Below are 24,825 nucleotides of genomic sequence, written 5' to 3'. Positions count from 1 at the left end.
CCCCCAATATAACACCCCATAACCATCCCTGACACCCCAATACTATCCCTTCCCCCAATATAACACCCCATAACCATCCCTGACACCCCAATACTATCCCCTCCCCCAATATAACACCCCATAACCATCCCTGACACCCCAATACTATCCCTTCCCCCAATATAACACCCCATAACCATCCCTGACACCCCAATACTATCCCTTCCCCCAATATAACACCCCATAACCACCCCTAACACCCCAATACTATCCCTTCCCCCAATATAACACCCCATAACCATCCCTGACACCCCAATACTATCCCTTCCCCCAATATAACACCCCATAACCTTCCCTGACACCCCAATACTATCCCCTCCCCCAATATAACACCCCATAACCATCCCTGACACCCCAATACTATCCCCTCCCCCAATATAACACCCCATAACCTTCCCTGACACCCCAATACTATCCCCTCCCCCAATATAACACCCCATAACCATCCCTGACACCCCAATACTATCCCTTCCCCCAATATAACACCCCATAACCATCCCTGACACCCCAATACTATCCCTTCCCCCAATATAACACCCCATAACCATCCCTGACACCCCAATACTATCCCCTCCCCCAATATAACACCCCATAACCATCCCTGACACCCGAATACTATCCCTTCCCCCAATATAACACCCCATAACCTTCCCTGACACCCCAATACTATCCCTTCCCCCAATATAACACCCCATAACCATCCCTGACACCCCATTACTATCCCCTCCCCCAATATAACACCCCATAACCATCCCTGACACCCCAATACTATCCCCTCCCCCAATATAACACCCCATAACCATCCCTGACACCCCAATACTATCCCCTCCCCCAATATAACACCCCAATACTATCCCTTCCCCCAATATAACACCCCATAACCTTCCCTGACACCCCAATACTATCCCCTCCCCCAATATAACACCCCATAACCATCCCTGACACCCCAATACTATCCCCTCCCCCAATATAACACCCCATAACCATCCCTGACACCCCAATACTATCCCTTCCCCCAATATAACACCCCATAACCATCCCTGACACCCCAATACTATCCCTTCCCCCAATATAACACCCCATAACCATCCCTGACACCCCAATACTATCCCTTCCCCCAATATAACACCCCATAACCATCCCTGACACCCCAATACTATCCCTTCCCCCAATATAACACCCCATAACCATCCCTGACACCCCAATACTATCCCCTCCCCCAATATAACACCCCATAACCACCCCTGACACCCCAATACTATCCCTTCCCCCAATATAACACCCCATAACCATCCCTGACACCCCAATACTATCCCTTCCCCCAATATAACACCCCATAACCATCCCTGACACCCCAATACTATCCCTTCCCCCAATATAACACCCCATAACCATCCCTGACACCCCAATACTATCCCTTCCCCCAATATAACACCCCATAACCATCCCTGACACCCCAATACATCTCAGAGACACCCTGACACCCCAATACAGGTCAGTGACACCCTGACACCCCAATACAGGTCAGTGACACTCAGTGAGTTAATTAGTATGTTAATCATAACATTGGCTGGGTGTGGATTCCCATTCACATATTGTTCTGTCCAGATGGCTAGATAATTAGTTCAGGTTAATTCTATTTCTGTATACAATTTTATCTGCATATGATAATGTAATCAGGCAACCGCTGACCTGTGTGATAATCTGATCAGGATGGGGAGGTCCTCCTGTGTGGTATATATTGTGTGTGATAATCTGATCAGGATGGGGAGGTCCTCCTGTGTGGTATATATTGTGTGTGATAATCTGATCAGGATGGGGAGGTCCTCCTGTGTGGTATATATTGTGTGTGATAATCTGATCAGGATGGGGAGGTCCTCCTGTGTGCTATATATTGTGTGTGATAATCTGATCAGGAGGGGGAGGTCCTCCTGTGTGCTATATATTGTGTGTGATAATCTGATCAGGAGGGGGAGGTCCTCCTGTGTGGTATATATTGTGTGTGATAATCTGATCAGGAGGGGGAGGTCCTCCTGTGTGGTATATATTGTGTGTGATAATCTGATCAGGTGGGGGAGGTCCCCCTGTGTGGTATATATTGTGTGTGATAATCTGATCAGGAGGGGGAGGTCCTCCTGTGTGGTATATATTTTGTGTGATAATCTGATCAGGAGGGGGAGGTCCCCCTGTGTGGTATATATTGTGTGTGATAATCTGATCAGGAGGGGGAGGTCCCCCTGTGTGGTATATATTGTGTGTGATAATCTGATCAGGAGGGGGAGGTCCCCCTGTGTGGTATATATTGTGTGTGATAATCTGATCAGGAGGGGGAGGTCCCCCTGTGTGGTATATATTGTGTGATAATCTGATCAGGAGGGGGAGGTCCCCCTGTGTGGTATATATTGTGTGATAATCTGATCAGGAGGGGGAGGTCCCCCTGTGTGGTATATATTGTGTGTGATAATCTGATCAGGAGGGGGAGGTCCCCCTGTGTGGTATATATTGTGTGTGATAATCTGATCAGGAGGGGGAGGTCCCCCTGTGTGGTATATATTGTGTGATAATCTGATCAGGAGGGGGAGGTCCCCCTGTGTGGTATATATTGTGTGTGATAATCTGATCAGGAGGGGGAGGTCCCCCTGTGTGGTATATATTGTGTGTGATAATCTGATCAGGAGGGGGAGGTCCCCCTGTGTGGTATATATTGTGTGTGATAATCTGATCAGGAGGGGGAGGTCCCCCTGTGTGGTATATATTGTGTGATAATCTGATCAGGAGGGGGAGGTCCCCCTGTGTGGTATATATTGTGTGTGATAATCTGATCAGGAGGGGGAGGTCCCCCTGTGTGGTATATATTGTGTGTGATAATCTGATCAGGAGGGGGAGGTCCCCCTGTGTGGTATATATTGTGTGGGAGTCTGTTCAATAAAAGTTCCAGATCTATACAAGCTATTCTCGGCTAGCTTTGTATGGGGGGCAGCTGGAATATCTGATATCTATGTTCAGGACTGGAGGAAGCCGTATACTGACGGAAGAACACAAACAGAGTGCGGGTCTCGGTTCTGTTACAGAGGTGCTATATTCCTACATACAGGGGGTGATAGAGAAGGAATGTAGTCACCATATAACAGGAAGTGACATCACAGCAGAGGGAAGTCTCAGTTTTCCTGTGAAAATAACAAACATGTTCTACTTCTCCCCTCTGTGCACAGAGCGGCCCGGATCCTCCTCTTCTCAGGTCCCTCCTCTGTGCACAGAGCGGCCCGGATCCTCCTCTTCTCAGGTCCCTCCTCTGTGCACAGAGCGGCCCGGATCCTCCTCTTCTCAGGTCCCTCCTCTGTGCACAGAGCGACCCGGGTCCTCCTCTTCTCAGGTCCCTCCTCTGTGCACAGAGCGACCCGGGTCCTCCTCTTCTCAGGTCCCTCCTCTGTGCACAGAGCGACCCGGATCCTCCTCTTCTCAGGTCCCTCCTCTGTGCACAGAGCGACCCGGGTCCTCCTCTTCTCAGGTCCCTCCTCTGTGCACAGAGCGACCCGGATCCTCCTCTTCTCAGGTCCCTCCTCTGTGCACAGAGCGGCCCGGATCCTCCTCTTCTCAGGTCCCTCCTCTGTGCACAGAGCGGCCCGGATCCTCCTCTTCTCAGGTCCCTCCTCTGTGCACAGAGCGGCCCGGATCCTCCTCTTAGGTCCCTCCTCTGTGCACAGAGCGGCCCGGATCCTCCTCTTCTCAGGTCCCTCCTCTGTGCACAGAGCGGCCCGGATCCTCCTCTTAGGTCCCTCCTCTGTGCACAGAGCGGCCCGGATCCTCCTCTTCTCAGGTCCCTCCTCTGTGCACAGAGCGGCCCGGATCCTCCTCTTCTCAGGTCCCTCCTCTGTGCACAGAGCGACCCGGATCCTCCTCTTCTCAGGTCCCTCCTCTGTGCACAGAGCGACCCGGGTCCTCCTCTTCTCAGGTCCCTCCTCTGTGCACAGAGCGACCCGGATCCTCCTCTTCTCAGGTCCCTCCTCTGTGCACAGAGCGGCCCGGATCCTCCTCTTCTCGGGTCCCTCCTCTGTGCACAGAGCGGCCCGGATCCTCCTCTTCTCAGGTCCCTCCTCTGTGCACAGAGCGGCCCGGATCCTCCTCTTCTCAGGTCCCTCCTCTTTGCACAGAGCGGCCCGGATCCTCCTCTTCTCAGGTCCCTCCTCTGTGCACAGAGCGGCCCGGATCCTCCTCCTTCTCAGGTCCCTCCTCTGTGCACAGAGCGACCCGGATCCTCCTCTTCTCAGGTCCCTCCTCTGTGCACAGAGCGGCCCGGATCCTCCTCTTCTCAGGTCCCTCCTCTGTACACAGAGCAGCCCGGATCCTCCTCTTCTCAGGTCCCTCCTCTGTGCACAGAGTGGCCCGGATCCTCCTCTTCTCAGGTCCCTCCTCTGTGCACAGAGTGGCCCGGATCCTCCTCTTCTCAGGTCCCTCCTCTGTGCACAGAGCGACCCGGGTCCTCCTCTTCTCAGGTCCCTCCTCTGTGCACAGAGCAGCCCGGATCCTCCTCTTCTGGGGTCCCTCCTCTGTGCACAGAGCGGCCCGGATCCTCCTCTTCTCAGGTCCCTCCTCTTTGCACAGAGCGGCCCGGATCCTCCTCTTCTCAGGTCCCTCCTCTGTGCACAGAGCGACCCGGGTCCTCCTCTTCTCAGGTCCCTCCTCTGTACACAGAGCAGCCCGGATCCTCCTCTTCTCAGGTCCCTCCTCTTTGCACAGAGCGGCCCGGATCCTCCTCTTCTCAGGTCCCTCCTCTGTGCACAGAGCGGCCCGGATCCTCCTCTTAGGTCCCTCCTCTGTGCACAGAGCGGCCCGGATCCTCCTCTTCTCAGGTCCCTCCTCTGTGCACAGAGCAGCCCGGATCCTCCTCTTCTCAGGTCCCTCCTCTGTGCACAGAGCGGCCCGGATCCTCCTCTTAGGTCCCTCCTCTGTGCACAGAGCGGCCCGGATCCTCCTCTTCTCAGGTCCCTCCTCTGTGCACAGAGCGGCCCGGATCCTCCTCTTAGGTCCCTCCTCTGTGCACAGAGCGGCCCGGATCCTCCTCTTCTCAGGTCCCTCCTCTGTGCACAGAGCGGCCCGGATCCTCCTCTTCTCAGGTCCCTCCTCTGTGCACAGAGCGGCCCGGATCCTCCTCTTCTTAGGTCCCTCCTCTGTGCACAGAGCGGCCCGGATCCTCCTCTTCTCAGGTCCCTCCTCTGTGCACAGAGCGGCCCGGATCCTCCTCTTCTCGGGTCCCTCCTCTGTGCACAGAGCGGCCCGGATCCTCCTCTTCTCAGGTCCCTCCTCTTTGCACAGAGCGGCCCGGATCCTCCTCTTCTCAGGTCCCTCCTCTGTGCACAGAGCGGCCCGGGTCCTCCTCTTCTCAGGTCCCTCCTCTGTGCACAGAGCGGCCCGGATCCTCCTCTTCTCAGGTCCTTCCTCTGTGCACAGAGCGGCCCGGATCCTCCTCTTCTCAGGTCCTTCCTCTGTGCACAGAGCGGCCCGGATCCTCCTCTTCTCAGGTCCCTCCTCTTTGCACAGAGTGGCCTGGATTCTCCTCCTTCTAATTCTCATAAAAGAGGTCCTTCACCTGACCAGATATAGTCCATAAAAGTCCTTCTGAGCCCTGATGGAGGAGGGGGGGGGGGGGTTGTTGGCCACCTGATGATGAAAGGGGGAGGGGTTGTTGGCCACCTGATGATGAAAGGGGTGGGGTTGTTGTTTGCCCCCATGATGATGAAAGGGGGTGTTGTTGGCCCCCTGATGATGAAAGGGGTGGGGGTTGTTGTTGGCCTCCTAATGATGAAAGGGTGGGGGGTGTTGTTGGCCTCCTGATGATGAAAGGGGTGGGGGGTGTTGTTGGCCTCCTGATGATGAAAGGGGTGGGGGGTGTTGTTGGCCTCCTGATGATGAAAGGGGTGGGGGGTGTTGTTGGGCCCCCTGATGATGAAAGGGGGGGAGGGTGTTGTTGGGCCCCCTGATGATGAAAGGGGGGAGGGTGTTGTTGGCCCCCTGATGATGAAGGGGGGGGAGGGTGTTGTTGGCCCCCTGATGATGAAGGGGGGGAGGGTGTTGTTGGCCCCCTGATGATGAAGGGGGGGAGGGTGTTGTTGACCCCCTGATGATGAAGGGGGGGAGGGTGTTGGTACCTGGAAGGTGTGGCCCTTAGTCACATGACAGTCAGTAGAGGTCAGTGGGAGAGAGAGGCCGGTCACTAGAGGTCGGTGTGAGAGCGAGGGGCCGGTCACTGGAGGTCGGTGCGAGGGGCCGGTCACTAGAGGCCGGTGTGAGAGCGAGGGGCCGGTCACTAGAGGCCGGTGTGAGAGCGAGGGGCCGGTCACTAGAGGCCGGTGTGAGAGCGAGGGGCCGGTCACTGGAAGTCGGTGTGAGGGGCCGGACACTAGAGGTCGGTGTGAGAGCGAGGGGCCGGTCACTAGAGGTCGGTGTGAGAGCGAGGGGCCGGTCACTAGAGGTCGGTGTGAGAGCGAGGGGCCGGTCACTGGAGGTCGGTGCGAGCGAGGGGCCGGTCACTGGAGGTCGGTGTGAGGGGCCTGACACTAGAGGTCGGTGGGAGAGCGAGGGGCCGGACACTAGAGGTCGGTGTGAGAGCGAGGGACCGGTCACTAGAGGTCAGTGTGAGAGCGAGGGACCGGTCCCTAGAGGTCGGTGTGAGAGCGAGGGGCCGGTCACTAGAGGTCGGTGTGAGAGAGGGGCCGATCACTAGAGGTCGGTGGGAGAGAGGGGTCGGTCACTAGAGGTCGGTGGGAGAGCGAGGGATCGGTCACTAGAGGTCGGTGGGAGAGAGGGGCCGGTCACTAGAGGTCGGTGTGAGAGCGAGGGGCCGGTCATTGGGGGTCGGTGGGAGAGCGAGGGGCCGGAGGGAGAGAGGGGCCGGTCACTAGAGGTCAGTGTGAGAGCGAGGGGCCGGACACTAGAGGTCGGTGCGAGGGGCCGGACACTAGAGGTCGGTGGGAGAGCGAGGGACCGGTCACTAGAGGTCAGTGGGAGAGCGAGGGACCGGTCCCTAGAGGTCGGTGTGAGAGCGAGGGGCCGGTCACTAGAGGTCGGTGGGAGAGAGGGGCCGATCACTAGAGGTCGGTGGGAGAGAGGGGCCGGTCACTAGAGGCCGGTGTGAGAGCGAGGGGTCGGTCACTAGAGGTCGGTGGGAGAGCGAGGGATCGGTCACTAGAGGTCGGTGGGAGAGAGGGGCCGGTCACTAGAGGTCGGTGTGAGAGCGAGGGGCCGGTCATTGGGGGTCGGTGGGAGAGCGAGGGGCCGGAGGGAGAGAGGGGCCGGTCACTAGAGGTCAGTGTGAGAGCGAGGGGCCGGACACTATAGGTCGGTGCGAGGGGCCGGACACTAGAGGTCGGTGGGAGAGCGAGGGGCCGGTCACTAGAGGTCGGTGGGAGAGCGAGGAGCCGGACACTAGAGGTCGGTGTGAGAGCGAGGGGCCGGACACTAGAGGTCGGTGTGAGAGCGAGGGGCCGGTCACTAGAGGTCGGTGTGAGAGCGAGGGGCCGGTCACTAGAGGTCGGTGTGAGAGCGAGGGGCCGGTCACTAGAGGTCGGTGTGAGAGCGAGGGGCCGGTCACTAGAGGTCGGTGTGCGAGCGAGGGGCCGGTCACTAGAGGTCGGTGTGCGAGCGAGGGGGCGGTCACTAGAGGTCGGTGGGAGAGAGGGGCCGGTCACTAGAGGTCAGTGGGAGAGAGGGGCCGGTCACTAGAGGTCAGTGCGAGCGAGGGGCCTGTCACTAGAGGTCGGTGTGAGAGCGAGGGGCCGGTCACTAGAGGTCGGTGGGAGAGAGGGGCCGATCACTAGAGGTCGGTGGGAGAGAGGGGCCGGTCACTAGAGGCCGGTGTTAGAGCGAGGGGTCGGTCACTAGAGGTCGGTGGGAGAGCGAGGGATCGGTCACTAGAGGTCGGTGGGAGAGAGGGGCCGGTCACTAGAGGTCGGTGTGAGAGCGAGGGGCCGGTCATTGGGGGTCGGTGGGAGAGCGAGGGGCCGGAGGGAGAGAGGGGCCGGTCACTAGAGGTCAGTGTGAGAGCGAGGGGCCGGACACTAGAGGTCGGTGCGAGGGGCCGGACACTAGAGGTCGGTGGGAGAGCGAGGGGCCGGTCACTAGAGGTCGGTGTGAGAGTGAGGGGCCGGACACTAGAGGTCGGTGTGAGATCGAGGGGCCGGTCACTAGAGGTCGGTGGGAGAGCGAGGGGCCGGACACTATAGGTCGGTGCGAGGGGCCGGACACTAGAGGTCGGTGGGAGAGCGAGGGGCCGGTCACTAGAGGTCGGTGGGAGAGCGAGGAGCCGGACACTAGAGGTCGGTGTGAGAGCGAGGGGCCGGACACTAGAGGTCGGTGTGAGAGCGAGGGGCCGGTCACTAGAGGTCGGTGTGAGAGCGAGGGGCCGGTCACTAGAGGTCGGTGTGAGAGCGAGGGGCCGGTCACTAGAGGTCGGTGTGCGAGCGAGGGGCCGGTCACTAGAGGTCGGTGTGCGAGCGAGGGGGCGGTCACTAGAGGTCGGTGGGAGAGAGGGGCCGGTCACTAGAGGTCAGTGGGAGAGAGGGGCCGGTCACTAGAGGTCAGTGCGAGCGAGGGGCCTGTCACTAGAGGTCGGTGTGAGAGAGGGGCCGGTCACTAGAGGTCGGTGGGAGAGAGGGGCCGGTCACTAGAGGTCAGTGGGAGAGAGGGGCCGGTCACTAGAGGTCGGTGGGAGAGAGGGGCCGGTCACTAGAGGTCGGTGGGAGAGAGGGGCCGGTCACTAGAGGTCGGTGTGAGAGCGAGGGGCCGGTCACTAGAGGTCGGTGTGAGAGAGGGGCCGGACACTAAAGGTCGGTGGGAGAGAGGGGCCGGTCACTAGAGGTCGGTGTGAGAGAGAGGGGCCGGTCACTAGAGGTCGGTGTGAGAGCGAGGGGCCGGACACTAAAGGTCGGTGGGAGAGAGGGGCCGGTCACTAGAGGTCGGTGGGAGAGAGAGGGGCCGGTCACTAGAGGTCGGTGTGAGAGCGAGGGGCCGGTCACTAGAGGTCGGTGTGAGAGCGAGGGGCCGGACACTAGAGGTCGGTGTGAGGATTTCCCGGGAGGACATTGAAGTGTTTATGTGGATGAAGTTCTGTGTTCGCCGGGTGCTGCACAGTGCAGTATAGAAGGCGAGGCGGATCAGTATTGTTGATATTCGGTGATCCCAGATAAGACGAGTCACACGGTGCTAGGCTCCCTCTCATTGGTCGTCATGGTGCCTTATCTAACGGGGACAAAGTCCAGCAATGTATTTCTGTGTGCCACAAGACATGCTTACCCATGGTGCACTGGGAGGAGATAGTCACAGACAGCTGGAAATACGTCCTGGGTGAGGATGATGGGAGAGAAGCTGAGGGGCCCCCAGCAGAGGAGATCATAGGGCCCGGCACCTGGGAAGGTACGTTCTCCATTGGCCAATGATGGCTCCACCACTGGTGGGCGCTCTGACACCTTTCACTGCTGGTGAATGTCAGGACTGCGTTCCCTGCTTCACCATGACAACCATCGGCACTACAGTCAGTGAATAGAGGAGTGGGCTCACTGCCTGTCCAATCAGTGAATAGAGGAGTGGGTTAATGGTATAGGGCAGTGATGGTGAACCTTCTCACCCCCAGATGTTTTGGAACTACATTTCCCATGATGCTTATGCACTCTGCAGTGTAGTTGAGCATCATGGGAAATGTAGTTCCAAAACATTTGAGGTGCCAAGGTTCCCCATCACTGGTATAGGGGGGTCACCCCATGGTATAGGGGGTCACCCCATGGTATAGGGGGTCACCCCATGGTATAGGGGGTCACACCATGGTATAGGGGGTCACACCATGGTATAGGGCAGGGATCTTCAAACTATGGCCCTCCAGTTGTTTGGGATCTACAATTCCAGAGTTTTGCAATGCCTCATGGGATGTGTAGTTCAGCAACAGCTGGAGGGGTGTAGTTTGAGGAACCCTGGTATAGGGGGGTCACCCCATGGTATAAAAGGGGTCACCCCATAGTATTGGGGGATCCCTGGTATAGGGGGGTCACCCCATGGTATAGGGGATCAACCCATAGTATTGGGGGATCCCTGGTATAGGGGGTCACCCCATGGTATAGGGGGGTCACCCCATAGTATTGGGGGATCCCTGGTATAGGGGGTCACCCCATGGTATAGGGGGTCACCCCATGGTATAGGGGGTCACCCCATAGTATTGGGGGATCCCTGGTATAGGGGGGTCACCCCATGGTATAGGGGGGTCACCCCATGGTATAGGGGGGTCACTCCATGGTATAGGGGGGTCACCCCATGGTATTGGGGGATCCCTGGTATAGGGGGGTCACCCCATGGTATAGGGGGGTCACCCCATAGTATTGGGGGAACCCTGGTATAGGGGGGTCACCCCATGGTATAGGGGGTCACCCCATGGTATTGGGGGATCCCCCCATGTTATAGGGGGTCACCCCATGGTATTGGGGGATCCCTGGTATAGGGGGGTCACCCCATGGTATAGGGGGGTCACCCCATAGTATTGGGGGAACCCTGGTATAGGGGGGTCACCCCATGGTATAGGGGGTCACCCCATGGTATTGGGGGATCCCCCCATGGTATAGGGGGGTCACCCCATGGTATAGGGGGGTCACCCCATGGTATAGGGGGGTCACCCCATGGTATAGGGGGTCACCCCATGGTATAGGGGGTCACACACAGTAGATGCCTCCATGTCGGGAAGGTTTATGATGTTTGTACAGAGGAAGCTCAGTCAGATCTGCCTCCACCCTGAGCGTTTTCTGCTGCTTTGGGGACATCGCCTGCAGAGACAGCTGATGCCATCCCCGGCCTCCCTCGGGGAATGAGTCACACGTCTCTCTGTATGTACAGAAGACACGGAGGCTGCATGTGATCGGCCTCCTCATTACCCACATCTCATAAACATGGCAACTGTGAGCTGTGTGTCGTGTGTCATGTGTTGTGGGGTCACCTCCGTGCACTGTATATTCCGGGGTCACCTAGTGGGCTTTATACATTGTGGGGTTATCTAGTGTACAATCTAGGGTCGCCCGGTGAGCCTTGTACATTGTAGGGTCGCCCGGTGAGCCGTGTACATTGTAGGGTCTCCCGGTGAGCCTTGTACATTGTAGGGTCACCCAGTGAGCCTTGTACATTGTAGGGTCACCGAGTGAGCCTTGTACATTGTAGGGTCGCCCGGTGAGCCTTGTACATTGTAGGGTCTCCCAGTGAGCCTTGTACATTGTAGGGTCTCCCAGTGAGCCTTGTACATTGTAGGGTCTCCCGGTGAGCCTTGTACATTGTAGGGTCGCCCGGTGAGCCTTGTACATTGTAGGGTCGCCCGGTGAGCCTTGTACATTGTAGGGTCACCGAGTGAGCCTTGTACATTGTAGGGTCGCCCGGTGAGCCTTGTACATTGTAGGGTCACCGAGTGAGCCTTGTACATTGTAGGGTCCCCCAGTGAGCCTTGTACATTGTAGGGTCCCCCAGTGAGCCTTGTACATTGTAGGGTCCCCCAGTGAGCCTTGTACATTGTAGGGTCTCCCAGTGAGCCTTGTACATTGTAGGGTCTCCCGGTGAGCCTTGTACATTGTAGGGTCGCCCGGTGAGCCTTGTACATTGTAGGGTCGCCCGGTGAGCCTTGTACATTGTAGGGTCACCGAGTGAGCCTTGTACATTGTAGGGTCTCCCGGTGAGCCTTGTACATTGTAGGGTCACCCAGTGAGCCTTGTACATTGTAGGGTCTCCCAGTGAGCCTTGTACATTGTAGGGTCGCCCGGTGAGCCGTGTACATTGTAGGGTCTCCCGGTGAGCCTTGTACATTGTAGGGTCACCCAGTGAGCCTTGTACATTGTAGGGTCACCGAGTGAGCCTTGTACATTGTAGGGTCGCCCGGTGAGCCTTGTACATTGTAGGGTCTCCCAGTGAGCCTTGTACATTGTAGGGTCTCCCAGTGAGCCTTGTACATTGTAGGGTCTCCCGGTGAGCCTTGTACATTGTAGGGTCGCCCGGTGAGCCTTGTACATTGTAGGGTCGCCCGGTGAGCCTTGTACATTGTAGGGTCACCGAGTGAGCCTTGTACATTGTAGGGTCGCCCGGTGAGCCTTGTACATTGTAGGGTCACCGAGTGAGCCTTGTACATTGTAGGGTCCCCCAGTGAGCCTTGTACATTGTAGGGTCCCCCAGTGAGCCTTGTACATTGTAGGGTCCCCCAGTGAGCCTTGTACATTGTAGGGTCTCCCAGTGAGCCTTGTACATTGTAGGGTCTCCCGGTGAGCCTTGTACATTGTAGGGTCGCCCGGTGAGCCTTGTACATTGTAGGGTCGCCCGGTGAGCCTTGTACATTGTAGGGTCACCGAGTGAGCCTTGTACATTGTAGGGTCTCCCGGTGAGCCTTGTACATTGTAGGGTCACCCAGTGAGCCTTGTACATTGTAGGGTCTCCCAGTGAGCCTTGTACATTGTAGGGTCTCCCAGTGAGCCTTGTACATTGTAGGGTCTCCCGGTGAGCCTTGTACATTGTAGGGTCACCCAGTGAGCCTTGTACATTGTAGGGTCTCCCGGTGAGCCTTGTACATTGTAGGGTCTCCCGCTGGGCCTTGTTTATTGCAGGGTCTCCCGGTGAGCTGTGTTCATTTTGAGGTCATCTAGTGTACATTGTAGGGTCACCTCTTGTCCTCCATACATGGTGGGGTCATCCCATACATTGGTGCCATGTGAAGCTCTCTTGTGACTATTTTGCCCTGGGGGGTGTTGATGGTGACCCCCCTGTGATCCAGGCTTATTTTTTATACCCATTAGAATGGAACCTCTGATCTGTTTCTATTATTGGTGTGTAGTGTAATTCTCCTTCATGTTCTTTTCTCCATCCTCTGATATCCACCCCTGGTAAGCGGCCTGTATGAGGGAGGCCCCATTTCTGAAGTACGATACAACTCTGGGTCTTCTCAGTAGGGGGACACGTCAGAAATGCTATGGTAATGCCTGGTATGGTGCAATGTGCCAGGACATCCGGTGTGTGGAGAATGGGTGTGATTTGGGTAGAATCGGGTTGCCGTAGGAGACGCAGATCTTCTTTTATGGCGCTTTTCCACTGCATGGAACCGAACGGTTCGGCTCACTTAACCACTTTACCACCGGAGGATTTTGCTGTCTTACGTCTGGGCCACTTTTTGTGATTCTGTACTGTGCGACTTTAACTGACAATTGCGCGGCCGTGCGACGCTGTACCCAAACAAAATTGACGTCCTTTTTTCCCCACAAACAGAGCTTTCTTTTGGTGGTATTTGATTATCTCTGCGATTTTTTACTTTTTGCGCTATTAACAAAAAAAAGAGCGACAATTCTGAAAAAACAATAATATTTTTCACATTTTTTTTTATATGAAATCCCCCCCCCCCCCCCCCAAAAAAATGTAAAAATCTAAATTTTTTAAATTTTTGGCCAATTTGTTTTCTGCTACATATGTTTGGTAAAAAAATCACAATAAGCGTATTTTGATTGGTTTGCTCAAAAGTTATCCCAGCTACTAACTACGGGAAAGATTTCTGTCATTTTTGGTGTTTTGTTTTTTTTTTAACGAGTAATGGCGGCGATCTGCGATTTTTATTTATTTTTTTTTTTTTTTGCGGGACTGCGACATTGCGGCGGACAGATCGGACCCTTGACTGACATTTTTGACACTTTTGGGGGTACCAGTGACATTACTACAGTAATCAGTGCTATACATATGCACTGTCACTGTAAAAATGACACTGGCAGGGAAGGGGTTAATTTTATTGGAGAGGGAGGAGTTAATGTATGCCTGGTGCTTACTAACGTGTATGGGGGGAGGTGACTGAGTGACACAGGGACAGATCGCAGGCTGAGCTATGCTGAATCCTGCAATCTGACCCTGCCTGTCACTTAGGAGATCCGCCCACTTTCTTTACACAAGTGGGCGGATCTCCAGACTCGATTCCCCCGACGATCGGGGAAGAGCAGCGGTGATCACCGCCTCTCCTCCCCTGGCCCGACTCCCGCTGTGACTGAATACAGCGGGAGCGAGACTCTGGCGGCGCGCGCGCGCCGCCGAGAAGGCGGAGTGTCTGGCGACATAGGTCTACGTCCTCAGACCTACAAGAGCCGATTTGCCGCAGTAGAGCTCTAGTGAGCAGCGGCAAAGTGGTTAAACAGAACCACCCCGGTTGGGGTTCCAAGAGGGCCGTACCGGTACCATATCCCACAATCCTTTGCATGCAGCCTTGACTATTTGTCACTACTAGCCACTGATTGGTCAGAGAATTGTTGTTATCCCACGCACTTACTATTAGTGGAAAAGCAAACCGCACCGAACCATTCCAACACCGTACCATGCGGTACCATGCAGTGGAAAACCAAACCGAGCCAAGCAGGGCCGAGTGGAGCCGAGCCGGTACTTGCAGTGCCATTAGACACCAGGATGAATGGATGTGGGGGATGGAAGGGCAGTAGCATGGATGAGGATGACGGAGCAGTGGGAGGTAATATCAGAGATCAGTGGAGTTCAGATGACCTGATTTGAAGTATCTGAACAAAGAGATTAGAAGATTAATCCCCCCCCCCCGCCCCCTCCCAGTAATCTTCCTCCAGATTACAGACTCCTTCCATCGGAGTTTTGTAGGAAGAACGTTTCCCCGGGACAGACTTCTCTATGTCTGGGGACTTCATCCCCTCCCCCGAGTCATGTGTCCGCCATGGATCTCACCCAGCGATGTCTCCTCTGCTCATCCTCTCCGCTTTATGGTAAGGAGTCCGCCATTGTCCAACCTGTGTCCATCCTCATCCAGGACCACTATAGAGAGGAGGCCAACCCCCACTATAGAGAGGAGGCCAACCCCCACTCTCCCATATCCTCGTGTCTCTCCGTCTCATTGTGGTACAATCAGGGCTATTTTTTCAGCAGGAACGCGGTGGAACGCAGTTCCGGCACCTCCAGCACTGAATGTATGTAATAGTGGGAGGTGTTGGAGGGTCTCTTGATGCTGGCTGCTTGGGGATCTTGTCACTGGTAGGGATCTGGTATTGTGTGAGGGTCTATTTTTACTGCTGGGGGGAATCTATTGATGCTGGCGGCTCTTATGTTGTTGGTAGGGATCTCCGGTTGAGGTAGAGGTCTATTGATACTGGTTGCTGGGAGAGCCGTTTTTGCTACTGGAGGGGGGTCTAATGTTGCTGGGTGAGGTATTTTGTTGGGGGTGGAACCAAGGGACAGTGCTCAGAGGTGGGTAGTGGGTGGAGACAAGGGGTGACTCAGAAGGGGGGAGTTCCTGCCCCTATTCTCCGAGAAAAAAAGCCCTGGGTACAATGTAGGGCCGAACGATAGTCGATGTGATACCGACTATTGTGCTGCGAGCGTGGGCGATAGTCACATCATCGAACATACGATGTAAGGCAGCCCTGCAGCTAGTTCTCCTGACTGAGCGGTGAGCAGCGGCACAGTGAACCAATCACGCGTGCCTGCACACCTTACTGGTTCGCTGTGCCACTACTCACGACGTGATTGGTTCGCTGTGCCACTACTCACGACGTGATTGGTTCGCTGTGCCGCTACTCACGACGTGATTGGTTCGCTGTGCCGCTACTCACGACGTGATTGGTTCGCTGTGCCGCTACTCACGACGTGATTGGTTCGCTGTGCTGTGGGGCGGAAGTGTATTGTGGGGACTGGGAGTGTGCTTCCGCTGCGAAGGAGCTGCATGGTGGAGAGGACTACAACTCCCAGCGTTACCCCTACTTCCCGCATTTCCATCTGCCCCCAGCCAGAGAGATTCCCCCTCCCTCCGGGAGAACCGTCTTCACAGCCCGATCATGAGGGACAAACAGAAGAGGCTGAGGGAACGCACGTGGGCCGAGGCCGCCAAGAAGGTACCAAATACGGAGGGGAGGCGACTGTGGTGGGATGCGGATCTCCTGTGGAGGTGAGAGGGGGGACGTGGATCTCCTGTGGAGGTGGGAGGGGGGACGTGGATCTCCTGTGGAGGTGGGACGTGGATCTCCTGTGGAGGTGGGAGGGGGGGGATGTGGATCTCCTGTGGAGGTGGGACGTGGATCTCCTGTGGAGGTGGGAGGGGGGGACCTGGATCTCCTGTGGGAGGGGGGACGTGGATCTCCTGTGGAGGTGGGAGGGGGGACGTGGATCTCCTGTGGAGGTGGGAGGGGGGGACGTGGATCTCCTGTGGAGGTGGGAGGGGGGACGTGGATCTCCTGTGGAGGTGGGAGGGGGGACACCGATCTCCTGTGGAGGTGAGAGGGGGGACGTGGATCTCCTGAGGAGGTGGGAGGGGGGGACGTCGATCTCCTGTGGAGGTGGGAGGGGGGGGACGTGGATCTCCTGTGGAGGTGGGAGGGGGGACGTGGATCTCCTGTGGAGGTGGGAGGGGGGGACCTGGATCTCCTGTGGGAGGGGGGACGTGGATCTCCTGTGGAGGTGGGAGGGGGGGACGTGGATCTCCTGTGGAGGTGGGAGGGGGGGGACACCAATCTCCTGTGGAGGTGGGAGGGGCGATGCGGATCTCCTGTGGAGGTGGGAGGGGGGATGCGGATCTCCTGTGGAGGTGGGAGGGGGATGCGGATCTCCTCTGTATTAGTTTTCAGTCATTTGTTCGGTGTTTAAGGCTCGGGGATTGTTTTCATCGGTTACACGGAGTTCACCTGTAATTATCAGTCAGTGTGCCGATCCGATTACCGAACTTCTCACCTTACACCGCTCACTGAGCACAACACTCTCCAACTCTTCTCTCCTCTCCTCCCCTCCTCCTCACACTCTCCTCTATATTATTATTATTTACTGCTCCTCTTTCTTGTGTCTCACTCCTCGCTCCTGTGTCTCGCTCTTCTGCCATGAGGGGGGAAGGGAGAGGAAGTACCATGAGGGGGTCTGTCTCTCTCCTCGCTCCTCTGTCTCGCTCCTCGCTCCCCTGTCTCTCTCCTCGCTCCCCTGTCTCTCTCCTCGCTCCTCTGTCTCTCTCCTCGCTCCTCTGTCTCTCTCCTCGCTCCTCTGTCTCTCTCCTCGCTCCTCTGTCTCTCTCCTCGCTCCTCTGTCTCTCTCCTCGCTCCTCTGTCTCTCTCCTCGCTCCTCTGTCTCTCTCCTCACTCGTCTGACATGAGGGGGGAGGGGAAGTGACATGAGGGGGTCTGTCTCGCTCCCCGCTCCTGTCTTGTCTCGCTCCTTTTTCTCGCTGATGTGACTGGCTCCTCGCTCCCCTGTCTCGCTCCTCGCTCCTGTGTCTCGCTCCTGTGTCTCGCTCTTCTGCCATGAGGGGGGGGAGGGAGAGGAAGTGCCATGAGGGGGTCTGTCTCGCTCCTTACTCGTCTGTCTCGCTTGTCTGTCTCGCTCCTCACTCGTCTGCCATGGGGGGGAGGGGAAGTGCCATAAGGGGGTCTGTCTCGCTCCTCTGTCTTGTGTCTCGCTCCTTGTCTCGCTCCTCTGACTGGCTCCTCGCTCCTCTGTCTCGCTCCTCTGTCTCGCTCCTCTGTCTCGCTCCTCTGTCTCGCTCCTCTGCCTCGCTCCTCGCTCCTCTGTCTCGCTCCTCTGTCTCGCTCCTCTGTCTCGCTCCTCTGTCTCGCTCCTCTGTCTCTCTCCTCGCTCCTGTGCCTCGCTCCTCTGTCTCGCTCCTCGCTCCTCTCTCCTCTGTCTCGCTCCTCGCTCCTCTCTCCTCTGTCTCGCTCCTCTGTCTCGCTCCTCTGTCTCGCTCCTCTGTCTCGCTCCTCTGTCTCGCTCCTCTGTCTCGCTCCTCTGTCTCGCTCTCGCCCCTCGCTCCTGTGCCTCGCTCCTCTGTCTCTCTCCTCGCTCCTCTGTCTCTCTCCTCGCTCCTCTGTCTCTCTCCTCGCTCCTCTGTCTCTCTCCTCGCTCCCCTGTCTCGCTCCTGTGTCTCGATCTTGTCTCGCTCCTCGCTCCTGTGTCTCGCTCTTCTGCCATGAGGGGGGGAAGGGAGAGGAAGTGCCATGAGGGGGTCTGTCTCGCTCCTTACTCGTCTGTCTCGCTTCTCGCTTGTCTGTCTCGCTCCTCACTCGTCTGCCATGGGGGGGAGGGGAAGTGCCATAAGGGGGTCTGTCTCGCTCCTCTGTCTTGTGTCTCGCTCCTTGTCTCGCTCCTCTGACTGGCTCCTCGCTCCTCTGCCTCGCTCCTCTGCCTCGCTCCTCTGCCTCGCTCCTCTGCCTCGCTCCTCTGTCTCGCTCCTCTGTCTCTCGCCTCGCTCCTGTGCCTCGCTCCTGTGCCTCGCTCCTCTGTCTCGCTCCTCGCTCCTTTGTCTCGCTCCTCTCTCCTCTGTCTCGTTCCTCTGTCTCGCTCCTCTGTCTCTCTCCTCGCTCCTGTGCCTCGCTCCTGTGCCTCGCTCCTTTGTCTCGCTCCTCGCTCCTTTGTCTCGCTCCTCGCTCCTCTGTCTCGCTCCTCTGTCTCGCTCCTCTGTCTCGCTCCTCTGTCTCGCTCCTCTGTCTCGCTCCTCTGTCTCGCTCCTCTGTCTCGCTCCTCTGTCTCGCTCCTCTGTCTCGCTCCTCTGTCTCGCTCCTCTGTCTCGCTCCTCGCTCCTCTGTCTCGCTCCTCGCTCCTGTGTCTCGCCCCTCGCTCCTGTGCCTCGCTCCTCTGTCTCTCTCCTCGCTCCTCTGTCTCTCTCCTCGCTCCTCTGTCTCTCTCCTCGCTCCTCTGCCTCGCTCCTCTGCCTCGCTCCTCTGTCTCTCTCCTCGCTCCTCTGTCTCTCTCCTCACTCCTCTGTCTCGCTCCTCTGCCTCGCTCCTCTGTCTCTCTCCTCGCTCCTCTGTCTCTCTCCTCGCTCCTCTGTCTCTCTCCTCGCTCCTCTGTCTCTCTCCTCACTCCTCTGTCTCGCTCCTCTGCCATGGGGGGGAGGGGGGAGTGCCATGACTCGGGGATGTCAGTGGGGATCTCGGCTCCTCCCAGAATCCTCTCTGTACACAGATGATATGCGGGGGATGGTGGGGGTTTTTGTATTGTGAAATCTCCTCCACCATGGATTGTGCAATCCGTCTCCCACATGTGGAATCCCCTCCCCCGGCAGGCACAGAGTCTGATCATCTGGTGACCTTTATTTCCCAGAATTCCCGGGGACTGAGCCTGGAACACGGGCGGGGGAGGGGAACTGACTGATGAGAGAACTCCAGGGGATTACCCCCCCCCCCCCCATGTCTCTGTACACAGAGCAGTGAGTCATAGAGCTGTACATAGTGGGGGGAGGGGGGAATTCTGATACATGGCCCCACACCATACAAATACAGCTATGACAGTACAGGGGTGCCTAGGCACAGGAAGTGCCGCAATATCAGGGGGTGCCTAGGCACAGGAAGTGTACTGACATCACCTAAGCAAAGGAATTGCCCGATATCAGAAGTGCATACACACACTAACTGCACTGATATCGGAGGTGCCTGGGCACAGGAAGTGCCCTGATATCGGGGGGGGTGCCTAGGCACAGGAAGTGGCGCGATATCGGAGGTGCCTAGGCACAGGAAGTGGCGTGATATCGGGGGTGCCTGGGCACAGGAAGTGGCGCTATATCGGGGGGTGCCTGGGCACAGGAAGTGGCGCTATATCGGGGGTTGCCTGGGCACAGGAAGTGTCGCTATATCGGGGGGTGCCTAGGCACAGGAAGTGACGTGATATCGGGGGGGTGCCTAGGCACAAGAAGTGCCCTGATATTGGGGGTGTCTAGGCACAGGAAGTGCCCCGATATCGGGGGGGTGCCTAGGCACAGGAAGTGCCCCGATATCGGGGGGTGCCTAGGCACAGGAAGTGCCCTGATATCGGGGGGTGCCTAGGCACAGGAAGTGCCCCGATATCGGGGGTGCCTAGGCACAGGAAGTGGCGTGATATCGGGGGGTGCCTATGGACAGGAAGTGCCCCGATATTGGGGGGTGCCTATGCACAGGAAGTGCCCCGATATTGGGGGGTGCCTGGGCACAGGAAGTGCATTGCTAATAAGCAGGGCGGGGTACAGGTTTGGCACAATTCACATTTCTCGATCTTCTCTCTAACAATCTCGGTGTTCCCTTATCAGACATATAGCACAAGTCACACCCACTGACCACTCCCACCAGGCGGAGCAACTCCCTCCTTCTCCACACTGACCACTCCCACCAGGTGGAGCAACTCCCTCCTTCTCCACACTGACCACTCCCGCCAGACGGAGCAACTCCCTCCTTCTCCACACTGACCACTCCCACCAGGCGGAGCAACTCCCTCCTTCTCCACACTGACCACTCCCACCAGGTGGAGCAACTCCCTCCTTCTCCACACTGACCACTCCCGCCAGACGGAGCAACTCCCTCCTTCTCCACACTGACCACTCCCACCAGGTGGAGCAACTCCCTCCTTCTCCACACTGACCACTCCCACCAGGCGTAGCAACTCCCTCCTTCTCCACACTGACCACTCCCACCAGGCGGAGCAACTCCCTCCTTCTCCACACTGACCACTCCCACCAGGTGGAGCAACTCCCTCCTTCTCCACACTGACCACTCCCGCCAGACGGAGCAACTCCCTCCTTCTCCACACTGACCACTCCCACCAGGTGGAGCAACTCCCTCCTTCTCCACACTGACCACTCCCACCAGGCGGAGCAACTCCCTCCTTCTCCACACTGACCACTCCCGCCAGGCGGAGCAACTCCCTCCTTCTCCACACTGACCACTCCCGCCAGGCGGAGCAACTCCCTCCTTCTCCACACCGACCACTCCCACCAGGCGGAGCAACTCCCTCCTTCTCCACACTGACCACTCCCACCAGGCGGAGCAACTCCCTCCTTCTCCACACTGACCACTCCCACCAGGCGGAGCAACTCCCTCCTTCTCCACACTGACCACTCCCACCAGGCGGAGCAACTCCCTCCTTCTCCACACTGACCACTCCCACCAGGCGGAGCAACTCCCTCCTTCTCCACACTGACCACTCCCGCCAGGCGGAGCAACTCCCTCCTTCTCCACACTGACCACTCCCGCCAGGCGGAGCAACTCCCTCCTCCACACTGACCACTCCCGCCAGGCGGAGCAACTCCCTCCTCCTCCACACTGACCACTCCCGCCAGGCGGAGCAACTCCCTCCTTCTCCACACTGACCACTCCCGCCAGGCGGATCAACTCCCTCCTTCTCCACACTGACCACTCCCGCCAGGCGGATCAACTCCCTCCTCCACACTGACCACTCCCACCAGGTGGAGCAACTCCCTCCTCCACACTGACCACTCCCGCCAGGCGGAGCAACTCCCTCCTTCTCCACACTGACCACTCCCACCAGGCGGATCAACTCCCTCCTTCTCCACACTGACCACTCCCACCAGGCGGATCAACTCCCTCCTTCTCCACACTGACCACTCCCACCAGGCGGATCAACTCCCTCCTTCTCCACACTGACCACTCCCACCAGGCGGAGCAACTCCCTCCTTCTCCACACTGACCACTCCCACCAGGCGGAGCAACTCCCTCCTTCTCCACACTGACCACTCCCACCAGGCGGAGCAACTCCCTCCTTCTCCACACTGACCACTCCCACCAGGCGGAGCAACTCCCTCCTTCTCCACACTGACCACTCCCACCAGGCGGAGCAACTCCCTCCTTCTCCACACCGACCACTCCCACCAGGCGGAGCAACTCCCTCCTTTTCCACACCGACCACTCCCACCAGGCGGAGAAACTCCCTCCTTCTCCACACTGACCACTCCCACCAGGCGGAGCAACTCCCTCCTTCTCCACACTGACCACTCCCACCAGGCGGAGCAACTCCCTCCTTCTCCACACCGACCACTCCCACCAGGCGGAGCAACTCCCTCCTTTTCCACACCGACCACTCCCACCAGGCGGAGCAACTCCCTCCTTTTCCACACCGACCACTCCCACCAGGCGGAGAAACTCCCTCCTTCTCCACACTGACCACTCCCACCAGGCGGAGCAACTCCCTCCTTCTCCACACTGACCACTCCCACCAGGCGGAACAACTCCCTCCTTCTCCACACTGACCACTCCCACCAGGCGGAGCAACTCCCTCCTTTTCCACACTGACCACTCCCACCAGGCGGAGCAACTCCCTCCTTCTCCACACTGACCACTCCCACCAGGCGGAGCAACTCCCTCCTTCTCCACACTGACCACTCCCACCAGGCGGAGCAACTCCCTCCTTCTCCACACCGACCACTCCCACCAGGCGGAGCAACTCCCTCCTTTTCCACACCGACCACTCCCACCAGGCGGAGCAACTCCCTCCTTTTCCACACCGACCACTCCCACCAGGCGGAGAAACTCCCTCCTTCTCCACACTGACCACTCCCACCAGGCGGAGCAACTCCCTCCTTCTCCACACTGACCACTCCCACCAGGCGGAACAACTCCCTCCTTCTCCACACTGACCACTCCCACCAGGCGGAGCAACTCCCTCCTTTTCCACACTGACCACTCCCACCAGGCGGAGCAACTCCCTCCTTCTCCACACTGACCACTCCCACCAGGCGGAGCAACTCCCTCCTTCTCTGCTCTGCCCCTCCGCCAGCACAAACTCCTTCCCTGGGCGTGATATTGGGGGGTGCCTATGGACAGGAAGTGCCCCGATATTGGGGGGTGCCTGGGCACAGGAAGTGCATTGCTAATAAGCAGGGCGGGGTACAGGTTTGGCACAATTCACATTTCTCGATCTTCTCTCTAACAATCTCGGTGTTCCCTTATCAGACATATAGCACAAGTCACACCCACTGACCACTCCCACCAGGCGGAGCAACTCCCTCCTTCTCCACACTGACCACTCCCACCAGGCGGAGCAACTCCCTCCTTCTCCACACTGACCACTCCCACCAGGCGGAGCAACTCCCTCCTTCTCCACACTGACCACTCCCACCAGGCGGAGCAACTCCCTCCTTCTCCACACTGACCACTCCCGCCAGGCGGAGCAACTCCCTCCTCCTCCACACTGACCACTCCCGCCAGGCGGATCAACTCCCTCCTTCTCCACACTGACCACTCCCGCCAGGCGGAGCAACTCCCTCCTTCTCCACACTGACCACTCCCACCAGGCGGATCAACTCCCTCCTTCTCCACACTGACCACTCCCGCCAGGCGGAGCAACTCCCTCCTTCTCCACACTGACCACTCCCGCCAGACGGAGCAACTCCCTCCTTCTCCACACTGACCACTCCCGCCAGACGGAGCAACTCCCTCCTTCTCCACACTGACCACTCCCACCAGGCGGAACAACTCCCTCCTTCTCCACACTGACCACTCCCACCAGGCGGAGCAACTCCCTCCTTTTCCACACTGACCACTCCCACCAGGCGGAGCAACTCCCTCCTTCTCCACACTGACCACTCCCACCAGGCGGAGCAACTCCCTCCTTCTCTGCTCTGCCCCTCCGCCAGCACAAACTCCTTCCCTGGGCACTCCAGTGATCAGCAATCCCCGGCTTCTGTCACCCGACACCACCAGGCACAGCGGCCTTCCCCCACCCCCAAACTAACCTGACCCAGCCCACCCTTCCTCCACAGGGAGGGGAGACTGCTGCAGCCTCCTCACTGCTCCCCCAGCCCTGACTATACCCTGCATGGTGTCAGAGAGCAGCCTGAGCAGGAGACGGCAGCACAGGCACACACACTCCGGGGGCAGCGGCTGGAGGAAGGGGTGGCTCAGTGATCTAGGATAGGATCAGCAGCTTGTAGGGCAGAGTAAAGAGGCTATTGTGTTGCAGGGCAGTGTACAGGGCGCAGCAGGGCAGCAGTGTACTGGGGGTCAGCAGGGTAAAAAGCAGTGTGCAGGGGGTAAGCAGGGCAAAGGACAGGAGGGAGCAAGGCAGTGTACAGGGGTCAGCAGGGCAAAGAATGGAAGGTAGGCAGGGCAGAGAAGGGGGATCATCACTGGCAGGGCAGAGGACCAGGGAGCACACCGCTGGCAGGACAGAGGCTGGAGAACATGGCTGGAAAGGCAGAGAACCCGGGAGCACACTATGGGAGAGGCAGAGGCTGGGGAGTACACCGCTGGCAGGACAGAGGCCGGGGAGCACACCATTTGCAGTACAGAGGCGGAGAACATGGCTGGTGAGGCAGAGAACCGGGGAGCACACCATGGGAGAGGCAGAGCCCGGGGAGCACACTGCTGGCAGGGCAGAGCCCGGGGAGCACACCATGGGAGAGCCAAAGGCCGGGTAGCACACCGTTGGCAGGGCATAGGCCGGGGAGCACACCGCTGGCAGGGCATAGGCTGGGGAGCACACCATTGGCAGGGCATAGGCCGGGGGAGCACACCGCTGGCAGGGCATAGGCCTGGGGGAGCACACCGCTGGCAGGGCATAGGCCTGGGGGAGCACACCGCTGGCAGGGCATAGGCCGGGGAGCACACCATTGGCAGGGCATAGGCCGGGGAGCACACCATTGGCAGGGCATAGGCCGGGGGAGCACACCGCTGGCAGGGCATAGGCCGGGGAGCACACCGCTGGCAGGGCATAGGCCGGGGAGCACACCGCTGGCAGGGCATAGGCCGGGAAGCACACCGCTGGCAGGGCAGAAGTTGGAGAACATGGCTAGATAGGCAGAGGATGGGGGTCACCTTTGGTACGGCACTTGGCTGAGCAGATCATCCAGGGTGAAGTGGGGTGCTTAAGGGGCGCAACTGAGATCGGAGGCACCCTCCTAGATCCGGCCATGTTGAAGGCAGCAGAGAGCCAGGGACAGGCAGAGGAATAGCTTGGAGGTCCTATTGTCTTGTCCCCAGGCTGAGTGTTCTGGTTCTGTGTGAGACCGCCATCTGCAGCCAACTGCCGCTGCAATGTCAACGCACACCAGACAAACCA

The 24,825-nt window shown here is 58.1% G+C and overlaps 1 protein-coding gene across 3 annotated transcripts in view; it reads left to right on the top strand.

The window, feature by feature from the left end:
- TEX2 (testis expressed 2) overlaps window positions 1–24,825 on the top strand; it is a 68,535-nt gene that overhangs the window by 5,361 nt on the left and 38,349 nt on the right. Inside the window, exon 1 of one of the 3 annotated variants that reach the window (XM_082271684.1) lies at window positions 9,321–9,447. The exons of the other annotated variants lie outside the window; for them this stretch is intronic. The gene's annotated coding sequence lies outside the window, so the exon portion shown is untranslated. Of the gene's footprint in view, window positions 1–9,320; window positions 9,448–24,825 lie in introns of those variants that run through there. 3 annotated transcript variants of the gene reach the window in all.

The sequence above is a fragment of the Pelophylax lessonae genome (assembly GCF_965119305.1).
Source record: "Pelophylax lessonae genome assembly, chromosome: 11".
Classification (NCBI taxonomy): domain Eukaryota; kingdom Metazoa; phylum Chordata; class Amphibia; order Anura; family Ranidae; genus Pelophylax; species Pelophylax lessonae.
Note: the sequence above shows the minus strand (reverse complement) of the source record. Positions and strands in the feature narration are given on the sequence as shown.